The sequence below is a fragment of the Eschscholzia californica genome, unplaced genomic scaffold (assembly GCF_041429995.1).
Source record: "Eschscholzia californica isolate CP2 unplaced genomic scaffold, dmEscCali1.0.p SCAF_2, whole genome shotgun sequence".
NCBI lineage: Eukaryota > Viridiplantae > Streptophyta > Magnoliopsida > Ranunculales > Papaveraceae > Eschscholzia > Eschscholzia californica.
In genome coordinates this window covers 54,980,783-54,990,461 of record NW_028238309.1, presented here as the reverse complement: position 1 = coordinate 54,990,461, position 9,679 = coordinate 54,980,783, and the positions used below count along the sequence as shown (strand labels likewise).

The 9,679-nt window shown below is 37.9% G+C and overlaps 1 long non-coding RNA gene across 1 annotated transcript; it reads right to left on the bottom strand.

The window, feature by feature from the left end:
* Positions 1-8,658: 8,658 nt before the first annotated feature.
* Positions 8,659-9,230, bottom strand: LOC147559159 (uncharacterized). The gene is made up of 2 exons (XR_015233588.1): positions 9,091-9,230; positions 8,659-8,985 (listed from the first exon to the last, which is right to left on the bottom strand). It is a non-coding gene; the product is annotated as an uncharacterized LOC147559159 (long non-coding RNA).
* Between the last annotated feature and the right edge of the window lie 449 nt (positions 9,231-9,679).

Below are 9,679 nucleotides of genomic sequence, written 5' to 3'. Positions count from 1 at the left end.
ATTTAATTTTTCTTCCATCAAAACCATTTTACCCTTCTACCATGGTTTTTCTGTCAGACAATATGTTTATTTTATTTTGTCATAGATAATGGGAGAGAGTTATTAGAGAGAAGAAAGACATTAGGAAAGAGTTGCGTGGATGAGATGTTGGGAACCCCACCAAATTTAATTCGAAATGATAAAATGAGATGATTAGTGAAAAAAAGTATAAATTTGTAAAGCAGATAACCCTTCTCTATTTGACTCTTGCATTTTGGAGCTTTGGATCAATTCCTCTATTAGCTTTTCCTTTTTTTTTGTTGAAATTACAAGGAAAGAAAACGAAAAGAAAAAGGAAATTAAACAACATCCTTATAAAAGCAGGAAGGGTGTTCCAAGTATTCTTCCGTTGATGTTTCCTTCCCCATTTAGCTAAAGCATCCGCTTTAACGTTGATTGATCTCGAAATGTAAGAGAATTTTGATGTTAGTAAATTCGCTTTTCAATTGGAGGATTTCGGCTAAGTGCTTCTTGGATTGTCATTGAGTGGAGTAGTTTTAATCTTCCAAATAAGAAATAATGTTGAGGTTGTCCCTCTCTATATGGACGTGGTGAAGCTGAAGATCTATGGCCCATAAAAGAGCCGATCTAATTGCTAAACATTCGCATTCTTCCGCATTTTGACCTCGGACTGTATCTGCGAGCGCTGATATAAAGTTTGACTCTGCATCAAATATAATGCATCCAATCCCTGCAGGTTCAGCTAAGTCTGTGAATGATGCGTCCGTGTTAATTTTAAGATATGTTGTCGATGGAGGGCTCCATTGGTGTTGCTTTGGTTCTTTATCTTTAGAAGTAATCTTCAGTGGGACTGTTGAGGAGGATTTGATTAATTGAACAGTCTGAATAGGCGATTGTTTTTTTGTTGAGAAGCATGTTTCATACCTGACTTTCCAAATAAACCACATAATTTTAGCATATAAGTTCGTTAGTTCCTCATCTAGATCCTTCCAAAGAAGAATCCATTGTTTTACCGAAATGATATGATCCGTCATGACCTAAAAATAAAACCATATTGCTTTGGCATAGTGACAATGCAGTAGTGAATGCTCAATCGTTTCATTAGCATTACAGTTAATACAAGTGAAGACATTTCCAATGAATTTACCTATTTTATCTTTCACAAGTAGAGTATTGGTACAACATTTCTATAGGAAAAGTTTAATTCTTGGTATCGTATTCATGTTCCAAATGTAGTTCCATTCTGGTACTTCATTATTTGAATCATACATGTTGGTTCTGAGATAGTTGTACATTGATTTAATAGTATAATTACCCGATTTGCTTCGAGTCCATCTGGCTTCATCATCAGCATCCATCTGCAAATTAATACTAGTAATTGCATTCCTAATATCAATGACAATTGTTCATAATATTCATATTCCACTCATTATTGGTAATAAGTTGGATAACCCAAGTTAGCCCTGTGTTTCTAATGTTGGGTATTGGGGGCGGGTGGTTGGGAATCCAATTGTCAAGTTAAATATTAATTTGAGTACCTTTATTAATGTCCCAGACAATAAGGCTGATGCAGGCGCATAAACGTGTGGGCCCACGTCCACGCATGCCCACACCCTATTGGGTCATAATAGTAGTTTATTTAGTAGAGGAGAAGTTACTTTAATTTGATATTTCTTTAATTTTAAGTTTCTATGTTTGAGTAGTTTATTATTTTAGGAATCCTAGTTTGAGTCTATCTAGGAAGGTTTATTATCTTATAAAAGGAGATCTAGTCTATGTTATTATTTACCTTGAAGAGAAAAACCATTGAAGTTATTAAGAATTTAAGTTTATTTTATTGTTTCTTACAGTTTTCTTTAATTATTCGTAGTTTATTTTATTGCTCTTTAATTATTCCGCTGCGTCTACATCAAGTGGTATTCAGAGCCAATTTTTCTTTTAACCAATCACAATGGTTAATCCTACCGTTCCTACTCCAACAATCAAAGAGAAGACACCAACTTTTGCCTCCGAATGGGACTACATCAACAAGAAGTTATCCTCGGTTACAAAATTGGAAGAAGCTTTCGAAAATTACAAGAAGGAAAATATGGAAAAATTCGATCAAGTCAATGATTCCATCATGAAGTTATCTAAACAACTCGAAGGCATATGTAAGTCTCCCTCTTTTACCACCACTCCTTCATCTACTACTTCCATTCAAACATCATTACCACAACCACTCCCAACCACAACACCAATTTTAAATCCCCTACTTGGTCAACCTAACATTAACCCATGCCCGACCACTTTCCTCCCACCGATTCACATCAACCCTACATCACCACTCTCACCGATTTTCCCACTAACATACATAAACCCTACAACCATTCCAACCACACCACATTTTTCCTTCAACGAACAACAAACATCAAACCAACCCGAATCGTTCTCCCACCATTCTACTACCAACCCAAGTATAACCCAACCGTACCCCTTTCAAACACCTCGGCAATATTATTCACCAAGCACCATTCCACTCGAAACCCACAACCAAAGCCGCCACACCGAACCCTCAAGAACCAACATGGACACACCCATTCGCCAACACTCTCGTGCCATCTCTCCACATCTCACGCCAAATCGAGGAACACCCTCTTCTCACCACGAACCGGAAAACGTAACCCATCACGCCCATGAATTTGCCGATAGCTACCAACCTACCCGAACCCGGATACCCGAACCGGCCATCAACCGACCCGCTGCCTACCCGCCTTCCTCCCATAACCGAGACATAGGTTCCCCATTAACCCATACCCAAAACCGAGAAGACTTAATTGAGCCCGACTACTCCCCTTACCATCATGAAGCCCGTCCACCAAACCGATCACACCTTTATGAACCGGCTAGAACCAAAAACCGTTCCACCTTTCAGGAACCACATCATAACGGGTCCATGCAACGTAACCGTTATACTCATCCACGTCCCAAGTATAATGAACCATATGATTATCACCTAGAGGATGATCACAATTCTCCACCACCTTTTTCTATGTACCGTGTTCGAATGGACGTCCTGGCATATGACGGTTCAATCAACATTGAAAACTTTTTGGATTATATAGCTCGAATGGAAATCTTCTTTGATGTTATGCAGGTATATGGACAAGAACAGGTTAGATGTGTCACCGGATATCTTTCAAAAACAGCTTTAACATGGTGGAAACATGAATCTGAACAAAGACGGTTATCAAATCTTCCTCCCATATCCTCGTGGTCTGAACTTAAGCCACTTATGATGGCCCGTTTCCTCCCTCCCGATTATGAAAATCAGTTATGTCTGGAATATCTTCGTTGTTGTCAAGGACGACGTTCAGTTGAGGAATATGCCTCCGAATTTCAGCGTTTAAGTACTAGGCTTAATCTACTCGATACTGAATCCATGAAATTGGAAAAATTTAAAGATGGCCTTCGAGGTGACATTAAGGATCTTGTCAACCTCCGTCCGTTCTCTTCCGTCTCGGAATGTATTAGTGTGGCTCGTTCTTTTGAATCGGATTCTCGATCTATTTACAGGGGGAACTACAATCGTACTAATTATATTCGACAACCTACAGATGATACTGATCTTTCGAAACAAACGGATGACGGAGTTAAGATTGTTCTTGAAAATCCTTACAAAAAACAACCTCCAGGTAAGTGTTATCGTTGCTTTGAGACAAGTCACTATTCTAATAATTGCCCGTTACGTGGTAAGGCAAATTTAGTGGAAAAACAGGATTACTTGGATGAAGAGACCGATCATGTCAATATTGACCCTGATTCAGGTGACCGTGTTATGTTAATCACTCGTCGGGTACTTTTTACTCCTCTTGAACATGACCATTCTCAACGGAAAAATTTATTTGTTACACGAGGAATAGTCTTGAACAAAGTTTGTACGATTGTTATTGATAATGGGTGTGTGGAGAATTTGATTTCTTCAAAACTTGTGGCTTACTTGGGTATTCCTACTATTCCAAAACCACACACTTATCATATTGCTTGGATTCAATCCGGTACTGCTACCCGTGTTGATCGAATGTGTACCTTTTCCCTCTCTTTTGGCTCTTTCTATTTATCTGACATTACTTGTGATGTTACCGATATGGATCTTTGTCATATTATTTTGGGACGCCCTTGGCAGTCGGATGTGGATGCTATTTACAAGGGTCGTTTGAACGTTTATGAGTTTCCATGGATGAAGAAGATTATCACCTTGTTGCCGATTGCGAAAGGATCTGATGAACTTGCCTCCATCTTACAATCGGTTCGGCACGAACCTTCTAGGGAACAGGGTGCTAATGCAGGCGCATAAACGTGTGGGCCCACGTCCACGCATGCCCACACCCTATTAGGTCATAATAGTAGTTTATTTAGTAGAGGAGAAGTTACTTTAATTTGATATTTCTTTAATTTTAAGTTTCTATGTTTGAGTAGTTTATTATTTTAGGAATCCTAGTTTGAGTCTATCTAGGAAGGTTTATTATCTTATAAAAGGAGATCTAGTCTATGTTATTATTCACCTTGAAGAGAAAAACCATTGAAGTTATTAAGAATTTAAGTTTATTTTATTGTTTCTTACAGTTTTCTTTAATTATTCGTAGTTTATTTTATTGTTCTTTAATTATTCCGCTGCGTCTACATCAAAGGCTCACAACTTGCTCGTAATGCTTACAAATAGACTTCCAGGGCGAAGAGTGATGGGACTTGGGATGGTTAGATCTGGGAGATTTCGGGAAATATTTAGCTTTCAGGATACGAGCCCAAAACTCCTGAGGGTTATTGATCATTCTCCAGGCAAGTTTACAAAGGAAAGCTTGATTATCAATATAAGGGGATAAGAATCCTAATCCACCCAATTTGCAAGATTTGCAAATGGAGGACCAATTAATGGTGTGGAAGGTTTTGATTTTCCCCCACCAGAAAGACCTTTGCATGATCTCGATGCGATTGCTTATGCCTTTGGGTATAGCAAAGCATTGCATTTGGTATCGGGAACGACTGCAACTTTAGAAGAGATAACTACAGAGCGGCCAACTTGAGAAAGAAGGTTGGTTTGCCACTTGGAGAGCTTGTTTTGGAATTGATTCAGAAGAGAGGAAAAAACTTGTTTCTTATTTTTATTGATGAAGAGATGAGTGCCCAAATATTTATCTAGAGAGGATGATTGATGGACTTTCAAGTTTCTAATGAGCATTCCCTTGAACTTGGGATGCGAATTCTTAGAGAAGAAAATAGTGGATTTAGCATAATTGATCATTTGACCAGAAGCTGCACTGAATTCCATCAGACTTCGTTTGAGGTTATGAATATTATCCAGAGTGTTACGACCGAAAATGATACAATCATCTGCAAAGAGGAGGTGCTTAATGTTAATGTTGGACTTAGAGATCGGAAAGCCCTCAGAATAATTAGGATGAGTCGTACTTTCGAGCATCCGACTGAGCCCTTCCATAGCTAAGGCAAAAAGGAAAGGAGAGAGTGGGTCACCCTGTCGAATGCCCCTACTTACCTCAAAAGTAATTCCAGGCCGACCATTTATCAGAATGGCCATAGAAGAGGAACTCAGACAAGCTCCGATGAGCTGAATCCACCTACTGGAAAAACCCATTTTAGACATGATAGTCTCAAGATAGCTCCACTCAATGCGGTCAAAAGCTTTGGACATATCCAATTTAAGACCGAAGTAGCTTTTAGATCCGCTAGTTTTTTTTGAAAGAATGGACAATTTCTTGGCTAATGAGAATATTATCCGTGATTTGTCTCCTTGGAACATAGGCCGCTTGAAAGGGGAAACCAAATCAGGAAGGAGATCTTTAAGCCTATTAGCCTAGATTTGATAATGATTTTATACGTAGTATTGAGTAAGCTTATAGGTCGGAAGTCTGCAGGAGCTTGAGGAGTTTTGGTTTTTGGGAGGAGGCAGATATGAGTGTGATTGGAAAGAAGATGGAGACATGCCGAATTGAAAAACTCAAGGACCATGGTGGATATGTCAGGTTTGATAGTGTCCCAATTGGATTGGTAGAGGTAAGGGGGTATCCATCAGGTCTTGGGACAACATCAGCTTTGAGGGAGAAAACATATTTCATGATTTCTTCCTCAGTGAGGTTATCAGTAAGGGAGATATTTTGAGTATCATTGATCTCAACATGAAAGCAATCAAGAAGGTGTTCAGAATTAGTGGAGCCCACCGAGGTTGAGATCTGGGAGATGTGATTAGAGAAGATAGAAGCAATTTCAGCATCATCACTGGTCCAGGTGCCATCATCTCTTTTGATGGAGCTGATATTATTTTTTCTATTCCGGGAAATAGCTTTCGCATGAAAGTACTTAGTGTTACGATCACCAAGATTGATATTAAAAATTCTGGACTTTTCTTTCCAGAGGCTTTCTTGTTGAAGAAGCAAATTTTCAAGTTGAAGATTGAGATCATGGTAAGTATCATAATCAATGACAGATTGAAGGCGATTGGTGAGATTTTTTATTTTGTTGTCCTGATGCCCAAACACATTTTGTTTCAATGAGAAAGATGGTTGGCTATGGAGTTGAGTTTGTATTGGATTTGGTTCGGTATCTAGCTCCATTTATCTTTAATGAATTTGGCACACCCTTGATGAGTCATCCAAGTTTGGATGAATTTGAATGGTTTTCTGCCAAGGTTAAGAATAATGAGGTTATGATCAGAACCCAGGTTGGGGAGATGAAATAACTGCGAGGTCGGGAAGTCCAAGAACCATTGGTGATTCGTTAGAGCCCTGTCGAGTTCTCTTGAATGAGGGTACCTTTAAATTGTCGGTTAGACCAAGTGTAGGGTGGCCCAGTAAAACCTATGTCTAGGAGGCCTAAATCATTAATAGTTTGCTTGACTTTCATCAAGTGGGCTGGCTGGCTTCCTTACCACCTAATTTTTCCGATGGGTGGATGATCCAATTAAGATCGCCAATCACCACCCAAGGTGTATTACTATAAGGAATATGATGGGCCAAATAGTCCAAGGTTGCATTTTATTGTTGCTATACGGGGCACCCATAAAAGCCTGCGATGAAAAACTGAAATTGGTTGTGAGTCTGCGTGCCTTTCGCATATATGAAGTTATGATTCGAGTGCAAAATGTCAAGGTCCATGGTTTTGGTCCAGAACATGGCAAGCCCACCAGCTTTATTTATGGGTTCTACTGCGCAATGATTATATATGTTACCGAGGTTAAGGATTTTCATAAGGTTTACGTTCATGCATTTCGTTTCCAATAAAAAAAATAATGTCTAGTTTGTGCTCATTTCTGAGATTCCAGAGATGCTTACGATTCGCGTAATTTCCACAACCTCGGACATTCCATACTAGGACCGACACATCATTGGGTGGAGGATTGTTTATCTGCATGGATAGAGCGAAGAGCAAACCACAAAAACAGGCAAAACGAGTATGAAACAAGAAATTGAAGTAACCTAGATAAAACAGAAAGGATACAAGTAACACGATAAACACTCTTAACAAAAAAACACTAGAACAACAAAAAACGCTACTCTCGCCAAAAAACAAAAAACACTCAAAAAACACTAAACATGAGAGAGACCAAACAGTGAAAACAACAAACAATGACAGTGAAAACAAAAAAAATAAAAACTCTAAAAAGGAAAAATACTAGAAATAAACAACACTAGAAAAACAGGAGAGATGTGGTTTATTATAGAAGAAAGGGAGGGATGAAGAGTAATATGAACTCAAAGGGACTCACATGCAAGATTAAATAAAGAGGTAATTAACTAACTAGTAAGCTTAACATAGTGGTTTAGGAGATGAGAACCTCTCCCAACCCTAAACGACACAAAACCCCCAAACCTACTGAAAATGCTACCAATCCACCAATACAATAACAAGACTGAGCCAAAATACGACACCTCCAAAGGAAGTAACTAGAACCAAGATCAGGAAATAGTAGAAAGATTATAAGCCCTGAAGTATAGAAAGATAATTTAAAGGAACTTTCCTGGTTTTTGAAGACCCTTATTCATGAATACCTCCTCCTTCTCCCACATGCAATTAGTTAAATCAAATTCTTCACCTTCTGGGGATTGAAATTATTTTCTTCATTCGAAAAATCACCGATCAGGAGGGAGAGAAGTCATCCTTTCATAATGAAAGTCTGGATTTAGGCTTTAGGACATCATATAGATGAACCATAAAAGAAATTTCGAGATGAAGTTATCGTGGTGTTGGCTCGAGTCTAGTATGAAGATTTCTACTTCCTGAACCAAGACCAGTTGATTAACACGAAAGAAACCAATATGTTCCACCTACTAATAATCTGCTTGGATGTGATTGAAATTTTCTCAAGATATAAAGGGGTAGATGAAGATTGATTCAAAGAACTACGGGTTGATTTAGGGTGAGGTTTATTGAATGAAGGATGGGTGCGATTTAGGGATTTGGTTGTTAGGGTTCGACTGAAAAGGAAAGAGGGAAAATTGTGTGGAAATCGCCCAAAAGTCTGACGTCATATCAGACCCTCTCTCTATTTGTTTTTCCTTGGATGTAAGTCATGAATATCCGGCTAAAACACGTTAAATAGTGATAAATCATCTCATGTGCCTTCTAGTTTATATCTACAAACTGTTCACGAAACACACGAAGCAATTTCTTAAGATATACTACTTATCATTTATTATTCATAATTTGTGAAGGTTACCAACATACAACGTGATAACCCTCTTTGTAACATGCGAATGAGAAACATAGATGGAGAAACAAAGATGTCTAGCGGAAAGAGAGAGGGGATTTATGTGAGAATGATAGATCATCAACAATCATACTCGCAATAGCATCGGCCTAAGGGGAATGCAGAATTCTTGTCACATTGTCCTATCCCGGAATATTTTTCTCTACATTGACTAGCACAAGTTTCTCGGTCACATGGAATCCACTCTGTACGGCAACCAGACACCATCGGCACCATAGTTTCAGCTGCACATTAACCATATATAGTTAAGAATACATATATTGTCTAGCAAAAACAATCATGAAAATTAAAAACTAAAAGTGAAAGAAAGATGTTAGCTAGAGATTAACCTAAGACAAACACGAACATGAACAGAAAAAGACAAAGTTGTGGTGAGATTTTCGCCATTGATCGATCTCCTCTCTTGAAACAAAATTGTCCTCAACACTTCCTTACTTGAATGGAGAACAATAGAAAAGTCTATATATTTATATCATGGTGAAACATGAATTGAAAACCATCTAGATAGAAAATCGAATCTTTATTCAACACGTTTTAGTAATTTAGATCATGAAGATCTATAAGATTGTAGCTTTATTTACTTAGAATATCTATATCTCTTGTCCTTGTTTTTAGATAAATATAATGTACTTTCCTAGTATAGTTAAAAAGAAATCAGGAAACCGTAATTCACTATAATTGTATTGGAATAATATTTCCATTATATTGTATTGGAGGATATCCGATACTATTGAGATAATATTCTCATCATATTATAGTATATAAACTGGAGAATATTGCACTAATATACAAATCTTATATACATAAATATTGTATATTATTACAATATATGTTGAAATAATATATTAGAACAAAGAACAATTAGGAAAGAGAATTATCTCAAAGTACTAAAGGCGATCGGTGCATGTTTCTGGATCC